Source organism: Ruditapes philippinarum, unplaced genomic scaffold (genome assembly GCF_026571515.1).
Source record: "Ruditapes philippinarum isolate M1 unplaced genomic scaffold, ASM2657151v2 ctg922_1_1_1_1, whole genome shotgun sequence".
Lineage (NCBI taxonomy): Eukaryota > Metazoa > Mollusca > Bivalvia > Venerida > Veneridae > Ruditapes > Ruditapes philippinarum.
Window position 1 is genome coordinate 55341 of NW_026854367.1, and position 26594 is coordinate 81934.

General features: G+C 29.7%; 1 protein-coding gene across 1 annotated transcript in view; it reads left to right on the forward strand.

Moving 5' to 3' along the window:
• LOC132739982 (leucine-rich repeat-containing G-protein coupled receptor 4-like) overlaps positions 1-26594 on the forward strand; it is a 90823-nt gene that overhangs the window by 36548 nt on the left and 27681 nt on the right. The window lies entirely within an intron of this gene.

Sequence of the window (26594 nt, forward strand, 5' to 3'; positions counted from 1 at the left end):
AAAATTCTCGCTGTTTATGCTTTCATTTATATATATATTGGTTTCATAAATTAAATTTACCTATTGTCAGATTACCGACCAAAACCCGACGTCCAGTCGACGTCAAAATGCAACGTCTGTTAGACGTCGGGGATTCAACGTCGATTTGACGTTGTATGAAGGTCACCGACGTCGCGACCAAAATTCAACGTTGATCCAACGTTGGGTCAACGTCGGGTGTTTGCTGGGTATGTTCTTAGAATAATTGTTCAATGACTTTGATTGAAACCCCCTTTTGTTGTTCGACTGTTTCAATTCCATCACACTCGTTATCATATGTATCATGTCGAAGATTTGTGTGCTTGTTGTGAAACGTCAGGAGTATGTCGGTCTGTATATAATTAAGTGACAAGCCTTTATACTAGCCAACACCATTTCTAGAATTAAATCTAAAGGACGTGTTTTAATAATCTAAGGAACGTATAAAAAATCCTCGCAATCTGATCGGCATTTTACTCAAAAATGTGATAAAATTTCATTATTATATCACCATAATATAGTCCACTATGAGTAATGGTTATTCTTGCATTATTTTATTTTTATTATTTTTGCAACACACAATCAGTAATGTCTTAAAATATTGCTTAGTCTGGATCAAATCATTTTAATTGTTCACTTGACAACATTTTACATATTAAAATTTACTAAAAAATTTATTAAAATTAACATGAACCTCTAGAAATGTTGCTTGAAACACAACATTTTCTTCTTCTAACATAACACTTCAATATTTGCATGGAGTGCTTAATGTTAAGTGGCAGGCAGTACTTATCACTTCAACACAAAAATATCGCATGTCGGGCTGAATATTTAACCTGATTTCTGTGCCAAATTTACGACCCATAAGTGAATTACTTTTAGATTTGAGATGTAATTATCTGATGTAAAAATGTGGCAATATCATCGTATGAACGTATCAACAAATCTGTTTTAAAGTATAGTCTTCATTTGCTACCATTCGGTTGCAGGTGCTTGTATGTTTATCGTAAGAAAATAGTCATTATTGTAAGCAAATACAAATGTTGAAAGACATTTAAACCGCCCTCTATGATAATTAAATCAATAATGTACATGTGATGGATAATTGACTAGATGATAGAAAAGGAAAGTTTTAAATGTTCTCAATTGTCTACAGATAAAATTCGCGGGCATGATCCTGCTGTGAGTATTTATTTTGCAATTCTCAATTACATAAGATTTTTATGTTTAAAGAGAATTGTTGATAAACTCTCCTAACTACCCTAAAGATTTCAGTATACTTACAGTATTTTGTTTTCACTTGAATCGGTCTACAATGGACACATTTTCTATAAGTATTCCAAATATTGATAAAACAATATAAATGTATCATTTGGATATTCTTTTTAAAATTATCTTGAATTTTTTTTTGAAAGAGTTGTGATTTAGTATGAACATTTATATGAGGAATAATAATATTTTGTTCTAGAACAATTTATTATCTGCTTTATATAGATATCATGTTTCTCAAGCTTACCAACAACATTTGTTTGTTTGTTGTCACATATGATAATAAATAATATTAACATAATTATTTACGACAATACAGACCTTCTACTAGTATTATGAACCAATACCGTTTTTAATGTAGGACAAGCAGCAAATTTCAACTACCTAATCATTGACAATGTTAGACGGCAGTAGTCAGTTGGTTACACACCCGACTTTAGACTAATTATGTTCAGATTGTGTTCGGACTGCGGTTTGTAAAATATCTGAGTTAACACTGTGCTTATGCATTGAATTGTTAGCCAAATGAGCTTAGACTATATCCATGTAATGATTAATAAGGTATTTTAGCCTAGGCTGTGCGGTTTGAGATTTGGTACATATTTTAATTTTGGTATTATGTTTAACAGAACATTTCAATAAAAGGACAATATCTTACACATGCTTAGATTATGATCAGGATGCAATTTGTGTGCGACTGTTTTCATAGTGTTGGTATCGAAGACTGTGCCCAGGAAACGATTTGTAACTACCTTAGCTTAAGCTATGCTTGGGTAATAGTTCATAAGTGTTTAATCTTAACATTACCTTAGGTTGTGCTATGATGCTATGTAGAAAACACTGTCAATGAAGAGCAATGATTTTGCAAAATTTTAACCACGCGCTGAACACTATAAGTGCAATGTAGCGGTATGTCAGCTATTAACAATTTGAAGTGCTGTAACGTTATGCTCTCTATATTTCTAAGAACTGGTTCATTTATCTTTTTTGAAACATGTGTTTTTGACGTCTCACTTATAACAAATGATTACCCAAAGTCTGTTAAGTTGCATTTCTTAATAGGATTGCGGCATAATTGTTACGTCGAAGACCAACTAAATTATGAAATATTATCTGCTAAGGGTTCCCTGGCAGACATCTATTTTACTCAACCTCATTATCTTCCCACAATTCTATTGTATAATTTTCACTTATTCACTTGTATTTGGAATCATAAACTTTAATTTTGTTCTTGAGATCAAGGTCCCGAAATCCACTTCTTAGATATATGTGTTAATTGGAGAGGAAGGATGGAACAATTTTACAACAATGTTAAAGTTGATGGCACACATGTAGGTTGGAAATTCTTCAGATTAAACCAATTAAATATAATAAGACTTTACAGTAGATAGGAAATTGAAGTTTTACATATTGGAATTTGTATTATTTGATAACTAACAAGATTCACTAAATGTGGAATATTGTGTTTTGATTTGGAATTTTATTTTGTAATTTGGAATAGATAATACCTTATCTTAACAATCTATTGCATCAGAAAATTTAAAGCAATTTCAGTGTTATTGAATATGTTAAAAGAACGACTAACAATGACTAAATAAATTGTTAGTAATGGAACAAGAAATGTTAAAGCTCTCTATGACGACATTATGTGTAAAAATATAATATTTATGTATAAGACTGACACATGCTTGTTCAAGTTACTGCCTCAGCCTTGGATCATGTTCAATACTTAATTTAAGAAATATTTTACCTTTAAGTTATCGTAGGAGATGAATTATATTGATAACACAAATTGTCAGTCTTTAGCCCCTGATCACCGTGATTCAGTGATTTATCCTTTAAAAAGAAATGAATATTTTGTTTATGCCGTTAAATAACCGATGACCGCATTGAATTACTTATAGTACACTTAGACTCACTGTCCAATTCCTTTAATGAGTGTACACGCTTAATTACTACTTTAAAAAAAAGTTCTTACTTAACACTATCGTGCTTATTTAATGAAACGCCCTTTCAGTATCTCCTCAATTGTCTTTTTCATACCTGTATGTTTAACCTTTGTCTATAATTACCAAATGCGTACTCCTTACCTATTTGTTTAGCATAGACCGGAAATAATTGGTTGTCCTTACATTTAAACTTTTAGACAAATCGAAAATGTCTTTAAGGAATTTAGATATAAGACTTTGACCCCCAGTTTGTTTTTAAGCTTGCCATGTAAGTGGAGCATGCAATCAGAAGGCTAAAACAAGTAATTAATTACGGAAATAGTCAGTTATTTTAAAAATATGTCTTTAATTTGATCTGTGTTATAAGTTTGTAGATAGTGCTATTGATGGAACAGGAAGTGAATTCGCTTCTTAATTGAATCGAATGTTTGTAAAATTCCCCAAACATTTGCGAGAAATACAGTCATTGAATAAGTTTATTTAGAACATACACACTTGTGAGATTATCTCGAGATTGTAAACATTTGTTTGTTTGTTTTATCTTAATGCTAAAAGCCAGAAAAGCACGAGGTAGTAATCAGACAATAAATTTCTGCCAAACTGTAACCGGCATAACGTAAAATACAACAAAGACAGGTGGCCTTTGAGAATTAATTGTAACTTTGTTACTCATTTTATTAGTTGATTTTACGCCGCACCAACACAGTAAAGGTCATATGCCGACTTTCCAGCTTTAGTTGTGGTGGGAAACCTCTGGTGCCCTTCTTTGCATTATTGTAGGAACGAACGGGCACCTGAGTAGAATCACAGCCGTTCCGTAAGCTAAATGGATGCATGTACTAACTCGTTTTATATAAAGTAACATTTATTTTTACCCGAAGTTTTGACAAAAGATCTCCCAGTTTCTAAAATGCATAAAGTTGTTATATCAACCCGGATTTATCATTTACAAGTAAACATTTACCATTGAAAAAACGGTATATTTGGTACAAATGTGCAATGACAATAAAGTATTCGCTTTGAAACTATTTTATATTAATCTTGAACAAAATATTTTTTAAAAACAATGTAAAAGTGTAGCAGTTGCTGTGAAAATTACACTTACAAAATATTCACCGATGAAAGAATATTACGTTAGATATGATATGATAAGGTTTTATCTGATTCAAAACTTTCTGAAATGCCAGTTGTGTTGATATTTCACCTGTTTTTCTCAGCATGCCTTGGGATCATGTACACTCCTGGTATTGTAAAGCACTGATGAAAATGTCGACACAAGCTTTAGTTCAGAATTTGTGCTCTATTTATGGTGTACCAATACATTCAACTTTTTAGAATGGATCTGCTAAATCTAATTGTTTACATTTATGTGTAATTTTTTGGCCAGCTTAACAATAATTGATATATTTTATAACATGTAACTACAACAACGACAACATAAACAAATAGTTGAAAATTACGGAGTCTGTTCATGAGAGATGATTTAAGGTTCAGCATAGTTCATGTCCCTAATACCAGCTTATATGGTATTCAGTCCACAATACTTTAAAATTTAATCAGTCATCCCAAAGTGCCAGAAAATTATAATACCACGAAGAAGAAGTACGGAAGCAACGTTTACAAATGCCACACAACATTTAAATGAATTAAGACCTACTCTAGTGAATGCATAAAAGCAGCAATGGAGAAGTCTCTCAGAGCCATGACAACAAAAACAAACAGTTAAAAATCTCAAATCTGATTTAAGTGACAATGTCATCAAACTTCAACTCAAAAAGTATTGGATTTAGTGATTAACTTCAAGACAAACAAAATTGAAGCACCCTTCTTTGTGCTTGTCCTTTAGTAGGAAATAATCAGTATATTTTTCTTTTCCATTGGCATACCACTATATAACTGCATTTGGGCTTAATAAAATAATATAAGATCATAAGTACATAACTTAACATGCACAGGGTTTCCAAATAAAAAATACCAATATTTTCTTTGTTAATTAAAGGAGTATAGAAAGATTGAAAGATTGAAAAACAACACAAAAATAATATTGATGTTGACTTTCAAGCCAGCACGACCGATTCTAATTTTTACCGTCAAGTTTGGGCCATAATGTATAACCGATGAATGATTTAATGTATATTAGACACAAATACGTCTGTATATAATCTACTGGATAATATTTTGACTGTATCATGTGTATTTATTCATGGAATTTTCTTTCGTCATCATTCTGATACTACCACGAGAGACTGATCTCCTAGATTGGCGTTTTCGTTTTCTTCACGCAAAATAATGTGTGTGGTAAAACAATGAAATTTTATAATTTAGAAATAATTCCCTGATCGACATGAACACTTTTTGATAGTGTCTTAAATCGCAATTTAACGATGTAATTTGCAATTTGCCAGATTTAAAGCATATTTACAAAATCAACGATTAATCTATATTTTTTATTCAATTACCAAGAATATTGCCAAGCATGCATATAAAACAAAGTGCTTTACCTATGCGGAGGCCTATCTTAAACTTGTAAGTATATTCTTCTCTGTTTTAAACTTAAACCTTTTGCAATTATATTCAAAATAAATAGCATCGTTTTCAACATTTATGCATAAAATTTACTAAAATTAATGTTCTATAAATGTAATATTCAATGATTGATAAATGATATATTTCCCTATTTATATGTTTATATATTTGATAAAATAACAATCTCCTAAATGTGTGGTTCCTTTCTGTGTGACAACAAAATGACGACAAAAAAGTAGTAAAAAATAGATTTTAAGATTACAGGGTCTGTTCATGAGAGAAAATGAAAGGTGTAACATTTGCCACACCCGCTAGCATGGACTAGACAAGTATAAAACATTGCAAAACATTTCGTCTTAAATTAGCTTGGGAACAGATAACTTTCATTGAAGATATAATGCGTATATCTTTGCAATGACAAAGTAGTTTCTATGACATTGTTTACCACAAAATTGGTTTGTTAAATGGTATAACTAAATACGTTTTCATTAAACCACTTAATCTATTATCAATATCACCAAATATGAGGTATAATTTGGAAGTCTCTGTTGCTTACCATAGAAATTAATTGACATTACAATGTATTTTTTTATGCTAGTAAAACTTCGGGTTTGACAGAAATCATAACGAGGTTTGACGGAGTAACAGTGTCCACATCAATCAGAAGAATATATGTTATATATAATATTATTTTGAAAAGGAAAACAATGAAACCTTGTTAATATATAAAAAATATACTGGCATGGCACAGTCCAATCCCATCTAATAAGATGACGAAAAAGATTCAAATACTATGTGGTTTTAATACTTTGATGCGTCTAAAACTTCAGAAATTCAATAAGTATTTTCTGCTAGCCATGCCTGTAAATTAAACGTATGTTTCTGCTTTCCACAGGTAGAGGGTTTGTATAATAAATGAAGTTGAATGATTGTTATGCGGCCGTATGGTTTGTTTTATCTTTGTTTTTCTCTCTTTCTTTCTCTTTGTATTTGCCCCTTTTTGCCATAAATCTGTATTATTTTATTAAAACCATTCAGATATACACAATATAGACCATAAAAATATGCACAATGAAATAAACGAGCAAAGTCTACTGAAGAAGAAAGGAACAGAACAATTTAATTCTGTAGTGAACGTACGCATATGTTATGAAATGTTTCGGAACTTCACTAAAATCCATAAGATTAAAAACATAAAAGTTGATTTTTTACATAAATCACATGGGAAACTTGAACAGAAAGATATGCAAAGATGATTCACAATTTGAATAATTATTCTGGAAAACGGAGGGAGAAAATGATCCGAAATCTTGCACAGTTATTGGCCTAGACCTACGTCAAATTAACATCAATCTCGAAAAATTATTTCCAATCCCGTTATGTCAAAAACCCGCAGTTGAGTTGGCTTGTACAAAGTAAAACAATCGCATAACTTTCTAAAAGTAGTGATCATTTCATTCAGAACTTTTGTATGATACTTATCTTTAAAATAGTAAAACTTGACTCTTTATTTGGCTGTCAAAGAAACAATATTATTGTAAAGAGAAGTAAATTTAATTCAAAGCTAAGAAATAACCTTGATAAATGTTTATCGTATTACCAATACTTCTCTGAATATTCATTTGGATATATAGTCGCCTGCCAAAGCTCTAGTAAATTGATTTTCAAATTGATCGTTTTAATTCATAGAACGATTCAATAACATTCGCCGTGTATGATGAATTACCTGAAGATATCTGACTTTCTAGAGGTAGTTGCCGCGTTGTTATGTCTAAGATGGTAAGAAAGGCAATTCCAATCACACCTATCTCACAGATTCTGTTATCAGTATGTCAGCATATGAGAACATTTTATATCAGTGCATTGGTTTTACCTTTTTTTGTTAGAATATATAATGTAACGCATGCCCCGATAACCATTTATCTAATCCTATTGTACTCCACCAAAATCTGACAAGTAAGACTAAATGCAGAAATCATTTTTGTTTTGGTAAATGTCATCAACAAGCGAATTGAAATCTCTCAATGAAATATATATACTTTTAGACCAAATGCACTTTTAGATAAAATATAATTTAATTCACGATTGCTGAATGCAATTCTGAAATTGGTGGTTCCGTTAGGCATTCGTTTGTTATAATGAAACGTTACATGAATGAATATGAATAAACATCGAGACACTTTTCTATTGACAGACAAATAACGGCTAAATTAAGATTATTCACATACTATCATCATTTATCAGTATATCCAACGAAGAAAATAAATGTTGTAGCCTGCATGCGCACGCCATAATCTATCAACAAATTCTGCTATAAGTTTAATAAACTTCACAATTACCATGTCGTTCTTTGTATCATCACAATGTAGTACCTTTAAACATGTTTCCCATAAATGCTTCATCCCTTATAAAAACATATCTTTTATAAACTCGATCAAAAGTTTTAATGACTAAATGCAGTTTCGTGATTTACTTCGATACAAAGTTTTTGTTCAAATTATTCCGAAACAATATTTCAAAACGGTAGATGTTGGTACTTAATTTAACTGATTTATATTTTACTTGTACATAACAAAAAATACTCTTTTGCCGTTAATAGACTTGATAACAAATTCACAATAAATAATTAAGTATTGCTTAAGAATTGATAAAGTTTATATTTTCGCCTTTCTGATGAACTGGTTAACAAATCCAATTCCATTTATTAAATCAAATAAAATCTCAATTTTGAAACCAAAAAGGAAATTTGAAAGAAAATAGCTTGTTATAACTTTATCGCCATTAACCTTTCCGTTAATGTTGTTACATAACTTTAACAGAATTCAAGAAATTTCGAATAATATGCGTTTTTATTTACAGATATGAGCATCAAATGCGTTATCCTTATAACAAATTTGCAATATATCTAACACCGAATGCGCAATAACTTTGTAATAAAACTATCATGTTAAAAAACCCAAAGCTGTATATTTTGATTGTAAAGATATAAAAAATATATCAAGATAGTGTTACATAACCTAAACCTTTTTATTACGTAGCCTATATATTATGTTTCATAATTAAATGCCACCGACAAGACTGTTAATAACTCTATTAGAGCTATTGCAGAAGCTCTGCAATCGAACTGAAAATCAAAAGGAATAACGAAATCATTTTCCTTAAACATACACTAAAGGATTGTCTATTCAAAAGCGTTCGCGTAATACTTTTAAGGTAAATAAAGCATATGAGTTTCAAAGCTTAACCTTAACTTAGTTAATACTTTGTATTACATTTGATAATAATCTAATTGTATTTGAAGTATTTAAAGTATTTTAATGACAATATAGATGTTTGCTAAGTTTACATTAGCTGTTCATTTGGTTAAATATTGATCGAGACCGTGTTACACTTATAGCTTAACTGATGATATAAAAGTCGACACGAGATTTTTGTCTAACAGTTGTGCTCCCCTTCCATGACATACATTGCAATTTTGAGTTATCTGTATAGGCGGTGATCGGCTAAATTAGATCATTTAGCTATTATGAGGCAATTATGTCTTGTCAGCTTAACCATTTCTGATATATTTTATAACATTATAATGAAGTGCCTAAATTACCAGATAAATAAACATCGCATGCTCTCTGTTAAACTAACCTTTTTAATGACAAATTCATATTTCATTACATAAGTCATCCTGTGCCCTAATTTCTGGTATATTAAGGTTATAGCCGAGTATTGCTTTGGTTATAGACATGTATTATATAAAATATAGGTACTCATGCGATTAGGTAAGGGGTTGAATTATTTAACAAAATATGATGTAACTACGATATTGGCATCGTTGTCTTTCTGTATTGGTCATAATGTTTTATGTACTAGTATTTATCTTTGCTAATGTATTTCATATGGTTACATATTTTGGCCAAGTATTAGCAACACTGGTGACTCCTTTCAGCGAGTGCGTACGTCATTGTGGGAATTGTTTTGGCTGAAAGAATAAGAAAGCAGTTTTCAGTTTCAATAAATATCATTTTTATTTAAAAAGGAAAAAAATACAGTTACTACATGTTTAAAGGCTTACCCGGAAGAATTACAGCCACTTTTAGTTTTGTTTTAAAGGTTAAGAATCTGAAAAACGATTACAACATTTAAGCCAAATAAAAATCGTACAAGCTATGTACAGTTTTAGCTTCCGGAAGAATAGTTTGTTTTTCATCAAGCCATTATCATTGCCGCTGTTTGTATCTGTAGAATATCAACTACATAATATAAAAAAATTTAATGGTGTGTCATTTGCGATGTGATAGATCCATTTATATAAGGTTATCTAAATGTAGTTGATATGAAGCAGCCACTATACAGATTTGGGTTATTTACATCATTATGATATTGCAAAATTATTGCGAAATATTTAATTAAATACTCATGCTAAGCAAATATGTCATTTAAGTGCAGATACAGGTTAACTCCTATTAAATTCTATAAGGAGTTAAGCCATTACTGCAATAAGGTGACGGATTGTATTATGATTCACTACGCAATACAATGATAATACCGGCGCAATACATTTTGATAAAAACATAACACTGCCATATTTTGAGATACTATGTTATGGGAAACGTAACATTCTTTATAGATATTAAAAAACACTCTGTTGACTTATACACCTTGATAAAGGAACGGTAGAATTTGAATTTGTATCGTGGATGCTATAGTTATTTCTTTCAAGGTGAAGGTTATTCTTTTTAGAGATAGTTAAGAAATGAGTGAATCTACTCCGTGGTAGAAGCGGTAGAGATTGTATTGAAGAAGTTTTTGTGTATCCAAGCATTTCAATGCAATTTCATTGTAAAACTATGACATTAGCATATGCTTGCTACAGAAAACATCGCTATTACAAAGGTCATTAAATTTCTTCTTAAGCAGATAATTGAACATTTTGTTTCGTTATGCATATTTCAATGGTATATGCATATTTGAATGTTCTTTGTAAATAAAACTACAGATAATTGGCATAAAGAGGTAGAGATACATAGATAAAACATATCATACGACTTTCGATAGTACCGTTCATTAAACTTGTCCTACACCTTTCTATGGCAAAAACATATGCTCACGTCACAAGCAAAACTTACAGAAAGTAGATATATTTTTTTCAGATCTATTAATCTGACATGAATTGGATCCCAACTTGTTTTATTAATTGTGATGTTTAACGAGGTTGTGTTACTTGCTAGTATTTGTATGATCCATTACTGTAACAGTATTTTCTCTTTTTTTCATTCCTCATTATATATCATAATAGTCATAGGGGACCTTGAATGTTAGCTATATCTGCGTTCAAAATATAAGTTTGTCTGGCAATGGCTTTCGGGTGAGCGATAAAAGGTCATCATCGCCCTCTTGTTTACTAAATGTACAAATATTACCACTCAAACAGATAAAAAAGATTGATATCACAACATTTTTTAACAATTACACTAACAGATACACTAAGTTAAAGTATGTTCCGACACTTTAAAGTGCAATGTAAGGAAATATGTATAAAAATTTATCTTTTATCCTTATTACTAATCAATGAAATGTACAGTACATTTTTTATTTTAATATTTGTAGAAATATTTGTCGAAACATTTTATAATCCGATCTTGTGCTACACCCTGATGTGGTAAAACAACCTGGTACGTTTAGCTTAAAGCAAAAGATAAAGTATCAAGATACAATATTCCTGCAATAAAAAATTAATTTTATGACACCTTTAATTGAATTGATACCGTGGCATTCGTTAATAAAATGATAGTCACTAGTATTGATTTAATTCGTGGAAGCATTCATTTTTGATAGGTTATTCATCAGATATGAGGAAAAGCATAAGTTTATTCAAGTACCTTTAAACCAAATACATTTTTAACAATAATTACATAAGATTTACTCCATTTAAAAGACATATTGCAATATAGATTGATAAAATAATTATTTAGTTTGGAAGGAACTTACTGTTATTTGAACAATAACAATAATGTGTCCTGTTGTTTTCAATATTTCCATGTAACCAATGTATTGTGCAAGTAATAATAATTCCCATTGGAAAATCCCGCTCATGCATATCCATATTTCATATTTACCTAATCCCATTTATAAATTGTAAGTAAACAACTTATATACAACTGCATCTTTGATATATTACAAACAAACATTAGGTATTTGGCACATAGTGGAAGGTATTCCATAATCAGATCAACAGAAATCAGTGTAATTGTCAAATTTGTAATTCCCATGGAATTGAAGATGCATATCATTTGGTCTTGAATGGCCACACTACAACAAAAAACGAAAAAATATATCAAGGATTACACTATGTAAAAATGTATCAATCTGTTTAATAGTCAAAATGATTCAAAAAATACTTTTATTATGTTAAGCAAATACATTTTCGAGACCTTTAAAGTATGAATTCAAATTCATTTAAATGTTTCAATTTAGATTGTTGGTCATAATATATTTTTGTGATACTTTAAGGATGTTTAGTGTTTCGTTCATTTAAGACAATAAGGAGAGGTATTGCCTATTTTAATTGCTCATAGAGTAAAAAGGAAAGCATGAGTTCATTATCATGTTTTATATTTTACTACATTTTATGTACTTCATACTCTATTCATGTTAAAAATATATCAATATTTGTATTTCACGAAGGAAACTGTAGAGTTTATTTATGATGAAATTATTCTGTTATAGTAACACGTTATTTGAAAGACTTTATACTAGGTGTCAGAGAGACATGTATTATCTGATTAATGCCTCATGCTATTTTTGCTTTCAGCATAAAGATAAAAAAGAAACAAATGTTTACAGTTCTGAGATAATCCCACAAGTGTGTATGTTCTAACTATACTATTTCAATATACGTATTTCATAGAAATGTTAGGGGAATTTCACATAAAATTGATTCAATTATCAAGGTTTTAATTTAAAGCTAGCTAAAAACTGCAAAGTATTCAAAACTCAGCATGAAGTGCGTTTTTAATATACTATTGAGGATTTCCGCTTCCATGCAAAAATATGAAACTGATGGAATTTAATGTGGAATTAATAGCTGCATAGCTTTTGAAATCTTCGAAATTTAAATGTTTCTTTGATCATTGTGAATTTGTGATGACCACATTCATTGATTTTTTTCATAATGAATTTTAATTGCTTAAATACTTAAAATTCTTTTCGAAGATATGTTCAAATCACCAAAGAAAACAACGAAAATATCTTAGAAAAACTGAAAAATGATGAAAACAGATTTTAAATCAAGCATACCAATATTTTAGATATGCCTTGAATATAATCTATTGTAATGAAGGTGTGTAGAAATATACTTGATTGTTATATAATATTTTAAAGATCCTTTTTAAATATCACTAGAAACGTATAACAATGTATTGTAATTGGTAATACGGCATACTTGATTGTGAATTATAAAATACTATTCTTGCCATCTGCCTATAAATAAAATCTTATAAAATATAGGGGAAATCGTTGACTTACAAGGATATTTTCATTTTATTTAACCAAACATTGCGTGTGGTATAAAAATGGTATTGTATATTTCCAGATTTAAGAACGAAATTTAAAGAGAACTTTTGATAGAATTTTAAATGTCAATTTAATGATATATTCTGTAATTTACGAGCTTTTAAGCATTCAACTAATTCAACGCTTGATCTATATTAACATCAACTTTCAAGAACTGCCAGCCTGCAAATAAAACAAATTGCTTTATGTATGCCAATACTTATCTTAAATCCATTAGTGATAGCTTTTTGTTTTAAACTGATAATTTTCACTGATCATTAAAACAAGTGCACGAAATAAATCATTAAATATCCTTGTCAATTAACTGCTTTTATCAGCTGCATTACTTCTGTAGGGCTTTAGCTTTATTGTGGAAAAGCGTGTCGAAAAGTAATATCATATCTTTCTCATTTTCAATAATTGTCAATCAAACTTTATCTTTTTTATTTTAAATGTTAATAAATCAGATAAACAAAGCCTAGAAATATTCTCTTGGTTGGAAATAGTGCAAAATTTAATATAATCTAGAGAGCATAATTTATGTAATCTATTCAATACGTTGGAATTTAAATGTATGATATATGTATTTGAATTGATAAAATATCAAATCAATGTAGCTTTTAAGATTGAATGATGGCTAGTTATCAAATGTTTTGTTTTTGAATTATGAAATATTTTGGTTTATTATTATTAGAAAATTAAAGAAACAGTAAAGTCTGATGCCTCAAATATAATGAATATATGCTAGACAAATAGGATTATGAAATGTAAACAATAATTTACTTACATCAAACCTGATTTTACGGAAATATGTATTTATTAAGTCATCGTGAAGGGAGTTTGATAAGAAAAAAAATCTCAAGTAAATTACAAAATACTCAATTATTCTATATGAAATGCCAAACAAAAGTATAGAATGTTTATTTTACTCTTAGAATTTATATGATATATGAATTTTAATTCTCTGTAACAGAATACTGTGACATATAAATTTAAGTTTTAAAATTTTGGAATTACATATTTTTTAACAGTCCATAGATATTAATAATATTGAAATAACATAGTTTTGATACAAAGAAAAAACTGTTATCTTGTAAATTGGCAAAGTAATAATTTGCAAGATATGTGCTCTTAGCAAACACTCATAGTTGTAGCCGGAAATACACATAACATTTTTGTAAATACGTAAAGTCTGAACTTAAATAATCTAATAAATAACTTCAATCTGTTAGTTTGCTTGTATTTTGAGCATAATGTTCCGCCTAAGACAGGTGTAGGACAAGTATAATGAATAGAGCTGTGGCAATGTAATGCGTATAAAATGTTTTATCTATGTATTTCTGCCTCTTTATGCCAATTATCTGCTGTTTTATTTACTAATATCATTCAAAAATGCATAACACAACACAATGATTGATCAATTTTGCTTTTGTAGAAATGATCTGAACTATGAAATAACTTTCCTTTTCTGTAATGAACATATGTTTATGTAATTAATGTTTTTATATATAATTTTCCGCTACAAAATACAACAATTGCACGGCTTTGCTAAAAACTAATGCTATGTACGTGTGTGTAACATGGTACAAGCATACATCCATGCAGCAATCTTTGTAATTTTCTTCGTAAAAATACAATTACCTGACAATGTTATATCAACCCTGGCGCTTTAAATGTGCAATTTTAAATGATATTCAATCACATTATATATAAAGTTGTAACGAAATAATTTTATGATAATAATTAGTCTATCATGCCGTAATAAATGATTTCGGATCTGATGACAAGGGTGGTCACCTTTTTTGCTAAATTTAAAACATAGTTTGTGGTCGTATGAACCAAAATAAGTCCTTATAAGATAAAACATTGTAAAATTCTGATAATTTGTTAAAAGATGTCTTAGATAGGATAAGTCACTCCATTTCTCATTAATATGTGTGTCTTTTATGGGTCAATATTCGTCAGTGCCCTTGTTTAAATGAGAAATCACATAGTTTTACAAGGAAAAGCATCACAAAGTTTTACAAGGAAACGCATTAAAAATGAAAAGAATATTTTAACTGATACATGTTCTTGTGTTTCCTTGACTTGTTAAGATTTGTACAGTAACAGTGTTGGGTTGTCTACACATTGTGATACAAATGAATATATCTCGGTAACGTGTTTTCTTTTACCATAATAAATGATCTACTATTTCAGAGCATTTTAGTGATAAAACATCTTGTAATTCTTGTTTTATACAGATATTGTTATGTCTTTGTAAAATACCATTAAAATATTGCAAAGCTATTGCGAAATTTTGATTTCAAATTCAAAGATAAAATGAGTATTAAATTAATAATTCTTTTATATTACAAGTTTCGTAATATTTAAGGAGTGTTTGCAATAACTCTGTAATATTATAATTCAATCATAAACACGAACTTGTTTATCTAGATTGTCTAGATATCAAAGACATTAAAATAGGCTTACATTAATGGCACTTTCTAATTGCCCAGTGGATATGCTTTATGGTAATGAAAGATACGAGCTGAATAATGATACTGACTAGAAGTTCGGGAAGAGTTTTAAAAATGTTAAAGAATTAATACATGGCTTATATACCGTTATGAATGAATGATTTAACATAAAAAAGGAAAAATGAATCGATCAATCAATACTATTTAAATAAATAAATAAATAAATAAATAAATTAATTAATTAATTAATTAATTAATTAATTAATTCATTCATTCATTCATTCATTCATTCATTCATTCTCACACTGACTTGACAGATTGATTGACTGACTGACTGTGACTTCCTATACTCTACTCCACTCCACTCCACTCCACTTTACTTTATTTTACTTTACTTATAATGATGGGAAACGAATTGCATCCAGTACCAGTATAATTCCATCCTTTTCTTGTTTTCCACATAAGACTAGTTACACCACATATTGCAAATGATGTTTATTCTGTGAAATTTAGTTCAGTCTTATTTAGTTTAGTTCAGTTCAAACAAACAAACATTATATCCCCTTTATAATTACTGATGTGCTCATATCGATAAACTTTCGATACGAAAAGAGTAAAATAGGTAAAGAGAATAAATTCGTGCCATTGCCCTAGATTGTATCCATGAAGTCGGACAAATAACTGATAATGAAACCAAACATGTAGGCCCAAGAATGATGTACTTATGACAGTATAGTTTGTAATGATGAGATTGTTGTAATAAAAAGAAAGAAGTAAGGTTTAATAATGAGGATACTTTGTCTGGTATTGAGTCGCTTCATTAACATGTTATAAAACATATCACTCGTTCGAAAGCTTACTGCAAATAACTACCTCATAATAGCTAAATGATTTAATTCAGCAAGTAATCATCTCCTAAACAAATAAATCAACTTGCTTTGTATGTCATGAAAGACGAGCAAATTGCTAGACAAAAATCTTGAGTCGACTACATATTAGTTCCACGGTTAAGCTGTTGGTGAACATGATCACAATTTACCATGTTAAACGAAATGCTTGGCTAATGTAAAATTTGACAAATATCAACTAAATTAACCTAATACTGAAACGATAATTGGTCTTGTAAAACGGACAAAGAAAATCTGAATTATTTATGACACAAACTAAGGTATTCACTTAGTTCTTCAATGATCTTGTGACGCAAAATAGTGCGATTATGTAATTACCAGATAATGCCGTAGTTTCAATAATAACATGTGTATAGTGTACAGTTTATTTGTAATGGAATTGCTCTGTTTTAGTAACACGTTTATATTTTGATGACTTTATACTAGTTGTCAGACAGACATCTATTATCTGATTACCTCGTGATATTTTTGCTTTCAGCATAAAGATAAAAAAGAAACAAAAGTTTGCAGTTCTGAGATAATCCCACAAGTGTGTATGTTCTAAATAAATATCAGTATACGTATTTCTTAGAAATGTTAGGTGAATTTCACATAAAATTGATTCAATTATCAAGGTTTTAATTTAAAGCTACCTAAAAACTGCAAAGTATTCAAAACTCAGCATGAAGTGCGTTTTTAATATAATATTGAGGATTTCCGCTTCCATGAAAAAATATGAAACTGATGGAATTTAATGTGGAATTAATAGCATAGCTTATAAAGTCTTGGAAAGTTAAATGTTTCTTTGATCATTGTGAATTTGTGATCACCACGTTCATTGGTTTTTTCCATTATGAATTTAATTGCTTAAATACTTTAAATTATTTACGAAGATGTGTTCAAATCACCAAAGAAAACAACGAAAATATCTTAGAAAAACTAAAGAATGATGAAAACAGATTTTAAATCAAGCATACCTATATGCCTTAAATATAATTCATTGTAATGAAGGTGTGTAGAAATATACTTGATTGTTATATTTTATTTTAAAAATCCTTTTTTAATATCACTAGAAACGTATAACAATGTAGGGCCTAATGTGAGTAATAGAAAGAGCACCGAAACACGAGGCTATCTGATTTGTACGAGGGGGCGTAGCCCCCGAGTATAAATCAGATTGCCGAGTGTTTTGGTGTTCTTTCTCTTTTGTATCATAGTCAAACATAAAAACGCGTTCCTTGTTGTCACAATTTTAAACCCCGGGAAAAGGTTACCAATGAACGAGCATCTGAATATGATATTTCTGCCGCTTTCCCTTTCTCTGCCGTCACAATATGTAAACCCCAGGAAAAATGAGCCAATCAACGGGCATGATCTGGAGTGCGGTTAACTGATACCTGCACTCCAGTTACCGCACTGTGCATGTATATGTATACTATTTAACTCTGACACTTTTTCAACAGAAATGTCCCCAAACTATGATACAATTAGTTATAAGGCATACTTGATTATGAATTATAAAATACTATTCTTTTCACCTGTCTGTTAGATGTGATATAGTGAGACAATGCGACAACATATAAGACACACTACTTGAAAATACAAAATTGCTGCACTGTGACAGAGACTGATTAATAAAACAAGCGGACAAAATAAATTTACATTATCTATTAATACTTATTTGTTTACAAGAAATATTATAATTTTGCAGAAATTGTTTTTTTGTTTTTTGTTTTTTTTTTCATCTTATTAATTTCAACAAAATAGTATTAAAGAACAATTCCGGAATGTTAGTATTTTATAAAGTGTGCCAATACGAAGTAACGCATTATTTAAGATAGATATACAAGACATGAATAACTGTTTACTGATCCTTTTTTGCATTCTTTTTAAACACCCTTTGGCTTTCTAAACACGTTAAATCAGAAAGGGGGAAACCTGAAATCAAATTCATTTCAACAACCGAGAATGAATTTATTTAATTTCAGTTCAATTTAACAGGCATGGTACATAGCAAGGACAGCATGGATTTATCTGCATCAGTAAGATTCATCAACTAGCTGATAAAGTCAGCTGTTGTTGTTAAGTCATGGTTCTTGTGAAGCTTGTTCACATGACATTTTAGGTGAATATACAGTTTTTTAAAGAGGAATATATACCTACTTTTGGCAAGGGGAACAGCCTTTATTCATAAAATCTTGTATAATGTTGAGGGAAAATCCTGACTTACAAGGATATTTTCATTTTATTTAACCATACTTTGCGTGTGGTATAAAAATGGTATTGTATATTTCCAGATTTAAAAAGGAAAGAAAAAGGAAATTTAAAGAGAACTTTTTGATAGAATTTTAAATGTCAATTTAATGATATACTCTGTAATTTACGAGCTTTTAAGCATTCAACTAATTCAACGCTTGATCTATATTAACATCAACTTTCAAGAACTGCCAGCCTGTAAATAAAACAAATTGTTTTATGTATGCCAATACTTATCTTAAATCCATTAGTGATAGCTTTTTGTTTTAAACTGATAATTTTCACTGATCATTAAAACAAGTGCACGAAATAAATAATTAAATATCCTTGTCAATTAACTGCTTTTATCAACTGCATTACTTCTGTAGGGCTTAGCTTTATTGTGGAAAAGCGTGTCGAAAAGTAATATCAAGTATTTCATTTTCAATAATTGTCAATCAAACTTTATCTTGTTCTATTTAAAACGTTAATATATCAGATAAACAAAGCCTAGAATTATTCTTTTGGTTAGATTTAGTGCAAAATTTAATATAATCTAGAGAACGTAATTTATGTAATCTATTCAATACGTTTGAATTTAAATTTATGATATATGTATTTGAATTGATAACATATCAAATCAATTTAGTTTTGAAGATTGAATGATGGCTACTTATCAAGTGCTTTGTTTTTGAATTATGAAATATTTTGGTTTATTACTATTAGCAAATTAAAGAAACAGTAATATAGTAAATACAGTGAATATATGCTAGACAAATATGATTATGAAATGTAAACTAAACCATTTGCTTACATTAAACCTGTCTTTACGAAAATATGTATTTATTAAGTCATTGTTAAGGGAGTTTGCTTAGAAAAATTCAAATAAATGACAAAATACTCAATTGTTCTAAATGAAATGCCAAACAAAAGTACAGAATGTTTATTTTACTATTATAATTTATATGACATATGAATTTTAATTCTCTGTAACAGAATACTGTGACATATAAATTTAAGTTATAAATTTTGAAATTATTTAAATTTTAAAACAGTCCATAAATATTGATAATATTGAAATAACATAGTTTTGATAAATAGAGAATACTGTAATCTCGTAAATTGGCAATATAATGCGCTCTTAGCAAACACTCACAGTTGTAGCATAATATTTTTGTAAATACGTAAAGTCTAAACTTTAATAATCCAATAAATAACTTCAGTCTGCTAGTTTTGCTTGTATTTTGAGCATAATTTTCCGCCTTAGACAGGTGTAGGACAAGTATAATGAATGGAGCTGTGGCAATGTAATGCGTATAAAATGTTTAATATATGTGTTTCTGCCTCTTTATGCCAATTATCTGCAGTTTTATTTACTAATATCATTCAAAAATGCATAACACAGCACAATGATTGATCAATTCTGCTTTTGTAGAAATGATCTGAACTATGAAATAGCTTTCCTTTTCTGTAGTGAACATATGTTTATGTAATTAATATTTTTATATACAATTTTCCGCTACAAAATACAACAATTGCACGGCTTTGCTAAAAACAAATGATATGTATGTGTGTGTAACATGGTACAAACATAAATCCATGCAGCACTCTTTGTAATTTTCTTCGTAATAATACAATTACCTGACAATGTTATATCAACCCTGGCGTTTTGAATGTGCAATTTTAAATGATATTCAATCACCTTATATATAAAGTTGTGACGAAATTTTATGATAATAATTAGTCTATCATACTGTAAAAAATGTGTTCGGTCTTGATGAGAAGGGTGGTCACCTTTTTTGCTGAATCTAAAACATATTTTGTGGTCGTATTGACCAAAATAAGTCCTTATAAAATAAAAAAAAATAAAATTCTGATAATTTGTTAAAAGATGTCACTCCATTTCTCATTAATATGTGTGTCTTTTATGGGTCAGTATTTGCCAGTGCCCTTGTTTTAACGAGAAATCACATAGTTTTACAAGGAAAAGCATCACAAAGTTTTACAAGGGAAAGCGTCAAAATGAATAGAATATTTTTACTGAAATATGCTCTTGTGTTTCCTTTACTTGTTAATATTTTTACAGTAACAGGGATTGTCTACATATTGTGGTTCAAATGAATATATCTCATAACGTGTTTTCTTTTACCATAATAAAAGATCTACCATTTCAGAGCATTTTAGTGACAAAACATCTTGTATTTTTTGTTTTATACAGATATCGTTACGTCTTTGTAAAATACCATTACACTAAAATTTTGATTTCAAATTCAAAGATAAAATGAGTATCAAATTAATAATTCTTTACCTTTATAACAAGTTTCGTTATATCTAAGGAGTGTGTGCTGTGCAATAACTCTCTAATATTATAATTCAATCATAAGCACGAACTTGTTTATTTAGATTGTTTAGATATCAAAGACATTAAGATAGGCTTACATTAATTGCACTTTCTAATTGCCCAGTGGATATGCTTTATGGTAATGAAAGATACGAGTTGCAATAATGATACTGACAAGAAGTTCGGGAAGAGTTTTAAAAATGTTAAAGAATTAATACGTGCCTTATATACATACCGGTGTGAATGAATAATTTAACATAAAAAAGGAAAAATGAATCGATCAATCAATATTATTTAATTACTGATTTCATTTTGAATCTGATTAATAAATTAATTTATTAATTCCTTAATTAATTAATTCACTCATTCATTCACACACACACACACTGACTTGACAATTTGATTGACTGACTGACTGACTGACTGACTGACTGACTGACTGTGACTCTCTCTACTCTACTCTACTTTACTCCACTCCACTCAACTCCACTCCACTCCACTCCACTCCACTTCACTTCACTTTACTTTACTTTACTTTACTTAACTTAACTTAACTTAACTTAACTTTACTTTACTAATAATGATAGGAAACGAATTGCATCCAATACCAGTATAATTCCATCCTTTTCTTGTTTTCTACATAAGACTAGTTACACAACATATTGCAAATGATGTTCATTAAGTGAAATTTAGTTCAATCTTATTTAGTTAAGTTCAGTTCAAACAAACAAACATTATACCCCCTTTATAATTAATGATGTGCTCATATCGATAAACTTTCGATATGAAAAGAGTAACATAGGAAAAGAGAATAAATTCGTGCCATTTGCCCTAGATTGTATCCATGATGTCGGACAAATAACTGATAATGAAACCAAACATGTACAAAGATGTACTAATGATTTTGTAATGAAGAGGTTATTGTAATTAAAAGAAAGAAGATAGGTTAAATAATGATGTTACTTTGTCTGGTATTTAGTCTCTTCATTTACATGTTATCAAACATATTATTTGTTATGAAGCTGACTGGAAATAATTACCTCATAATAGCTAAATGATTTAATTCAGCAAGTAATCTCCTAAACAAATAAATCAACTTGCTTTGCATGTCAAGAAAGACGAGCAAATTGCTCGACATAAATCTTGAGTCGATTTTACATTAGTTCCTCGGTTAAGCTGTTGGTGAACATGATCACAATTTACCATAAACGAAATGCTCGGCTAATGTAAAGTTTGACAAATATCTACTAAATTACCCTAAAACTGAAAAGACATTCGATCTTGTAAAACGGACTTAGGCCAATGCGCATAAATGGCATAGGTGCATTCTACAATATTTATTTACAATTGATAGGATTCTGAATTATTTATTGACACAAACTTACGTATTCAGTTAGTTTTTCAATCTTGTGTGGCAAAATAACTGATTATGTAATTACCAGATTATGTCATAGGCTCAATAATTATAGTGTCTTGAATGGGAATTTAATGATACAATAAACAATTTGCCAGTTCTAAAAGATTTAGTTGGATAAACGCTTAGTTTATATCTATATCAAATGCCAAACAGCTTCAACATTTTAGCATATAATTTATGTAAATGCAAAATATAAATAACTTAAATGTGATTGCTAAATTTAAGCTAATGTTCCGATGAATGATCTAATATGCTTATCTCTTACCTGTTTTATTAAATGAAGAATCACTAGGGCAATTTTAAAACATTTAAAACGATTTTGTAAACTATACATTTATACAAAATATTGCAGCGCTTTAAACTTTTCTGTATACAAGTCTGCAGGCAATTGAACGTAATGTCTGTTTAATATATTAAGTAATATACATTTGATACACTCAACATAGATAGCTTACGGAACGTCGATAGTTCTACTCAGGTGCCCGTTCGTGCCTGAAATAATGCACGGCAGGGCATCTAAGGTCTTCCTCCACCAGTAAAGCTGGAACGTCGCCATATGTCCTATACTGTCTCGGTATGATGTAAAACCCCAATTAAACAAACAAACATAGAACTGCACTCTCAGGTGGTAAAAAATCGCAATCATTAACTTACGATACATTCAACTTACTGTAAAAGATATAATATATGCAATATACTTGATACTTTGATACTGCAATAAAAGTTTCGTTTTATGATATCTTTAATTTAGTTAAGACACTGATATTTGAATTAAAATTTGGCAAATTAAATGATAGGTATCATCTCGAATTTGATTTGTGAATTAACATTTAGACTTAACACTTAATCTTTAATTAAGAACACCAGCCATTCGGTATAATTATCAAGATTATCAAGAAAGAAAGTGTTTATTCTATCGTTTACAAATCAAATTAATATAATTATGTGTTACAATTACACAGCATACGAGTCATTCAAAGTTAGATTGGTAATTAATGAAGATTGCCATATAGCCAAAATTAATTATTATTCATCTTAATGCATATCTGTATAAGAATGTAATGAGAATAAAATTAAGTGTTCAAATTAAAATTTCATTCTCATTTTTTTTTGTAAAAAGTGTCATTTGATACTTGAAAAAGACTTTTTAAGGATATCATCATAAGCCCTGTCCTGTTTGGTGTCCAGCTGGGCTCCTTGCTGGTAGTCCTGTGTTGGGTGATGCGTTCTTTGAATCCCACCCTTCCTTGTAGGTCTTGTTTTTTATATTGTAATATAACATCATATCTTTGATAACTGTAATTACCTTTTAGGTTATAAAATGAATTGAAATGATCGTAATGAACGCATGTAATTGATTATCTAATAATGTAATCGTATTGGCAAAGTGAAAATATATAATCATTTTCCAGGCCTTTTCGTACAATTGACAGTACCATAATATTATTATGTACTTACTTACGCTGTTGCAAGGTAAATAAAATTCACTGTTAATGTTGTTGTTGTTTTGTTTTTTCAATGAATAATATTGGAAATAGGAGATGTCTTTAGACTAGGAAAATTTAAATATTTTGTTTTACCTGGTCATGGTTTTAAATTGATCAATAGAGAATTTAAAAATATATAACTTTATTCTGAATTGTAAATTGTATAACAAATCAAATATTTTCCCTCACAGAAATATGTATGGCTTCGAGATTGCAATATTCATATAATATTTTTGTTTTCATTTACACCGAGATATCACCCTTTTTCCAGATCACGATTCGGCGTTTTAGCTCTCGAAAACAATTTTTCAACTCAGCTCCGAGCAAAATATTAAGCCTCAGAAAGCAACTGCAACATAATATTACATATTTCCTAGATATACAATACTTCGATAAAGTCTTAAACTTCAACTTAATAACAGATCTGAAAAATATAATAAATATCTTCTGTTAGTTTTTCTTGTAAATTGAGCATATGTTTCCGCAATAGACAGGTGTAGGACAAGTATAATAAATGGAGCTGTCGGATTGTTGCGCATATGATATATTTTATCTATGTATTCCTACCTATTTTTGCCAATTAGCTGCAGTTTTATTCACTAACACCATTCAGATATGCATAACAAAACATAATGATCAGTTCTGCTTTAGTAGAAATGAGCTGAACTTTTAAATAGCGATTCTATTCTACAATGGGCATATGCTTATGTAATTAAACGTTATTATATACAAATTGCCACTACAAAGTACAACAGTTGCACGGGTTTCAAAAATGATGATGATATGTGCATATGCTGAACAATAGTGTGAGGATCTGTCAATATAACACACAATTCAAACGTAACTAACAATATTCTAATTCTTCGTTGCGTTTAGAAGATAACAACATAGAAATGCGAGTAGAAATAACTGTTAAAAGTTTTGATGGTGATGTTTTGGTATAAATAAGCTTCCGTACATTCGAAGTGTATATTATGTGCACTTGTTAATCATCAGCCACACCGGTTTTCAACTTTGATAATTTCGATTAGCAAAATTTTACAAAATTATTCGCCGTAGAAAACAATATCGGGAATTATCTGTAGAAATCTGATTTGTTTGAAATTATCGACGCGCTGTTATGTCTAGAACGCTAGTAATAATCACGCCCTGTAATAGGATTCTGTCATCAGTATGTCTGTAGAAGAACAAAATGTGCCAATGAACTTGTATTATCAAGGTACTACAAAGTTTTTATATGAAATAGCATTGGAATACTTTGAACGGTAAATCCATGACAGAGTGTTGTGAGTCATAGTCCTTACGAATACATGTTTAAAAGAATGCTTCGTGTTCCATTGTAAACACTTGACCAAGAGAGCCATAGTGAATTTCCTAAGTGAAACAATTGTTCTCTGGTCAAAGGTAAGTAAAACCGCAAAGCAATTGCTCAAATTGTTTCTAAACCTTTATAAAAGTGTGTAAGCATTGTTATTTGCTATTTTAGACCAGTCATAAAGCCAAAAGGACTATTAGCGGAACAAAGGTCTTTTATTTGACCATGTGAAGCAATGTTTTAAGCCGTCTTGCATTTACCATTCTTTCCAGATCTAGCCTCATGTGACTCGCTCCTTTTACCAAAACTTAACAAATTCTTATCTGATCGTCGATACAAGTCCCGATAGACCCTTGGTACGCTACCTAAATCAGTGTACCGTGACGCATTTCATAAATTAATTCAAAAGTGTGTAAACTCAAACATTGAGAATATCATTGGCGACGCCGGTGAGCGGCGTCGTCTCGTATGGAATGCGTTTTATTTTGGCCTATGGAAGGAGCTGTTATTATTAGCAGTTAATGTCATGTTGTGTTAATTAGTATTATTTTGATTCGTAAAAAATCAAGTAAACAAATATGTTGTTATATTTGTATCTTATAACTTTATGCAAAAAGCATGTGCATTGTGATATTATTTTCACGAAATTGCATGCTCAGTGGCAATACTAAAACCCGGATTTCGAATATCGTTGTGGTCTACATTGATGCCGTATTCTTGTTTATTCATTCATTCATTCATTTTTAATGGACGTAATGATCAGTTGACTGTTTGAGTCGGATGCTTTTGAGATATTGTGCAATACATATTGCATATCGAACAACCTCGTAACTTAAATATCGATAATGCCACTAGTAAATGTAATTAACCAAGTATATTTTTAGACTTCAAATCCCACTAAAGGTAAATGAGAATTAATCGACTTGCAATGTTATATTCATGCAATAACATAAATAATCTCGGGAAAGCAAACACATTTGCTCTCATTTTGATCATAATGTACCGGGATATTGCTATCTGTATTGATTCAGATGTATTAGGCTCATTTATGCTCAATTTATATATATATATATAAAATATATGTGAAGGAAAAGTATTAGATAAATATTTGTAATATACTCGTACTAAAATTGAGATATGTCTTCG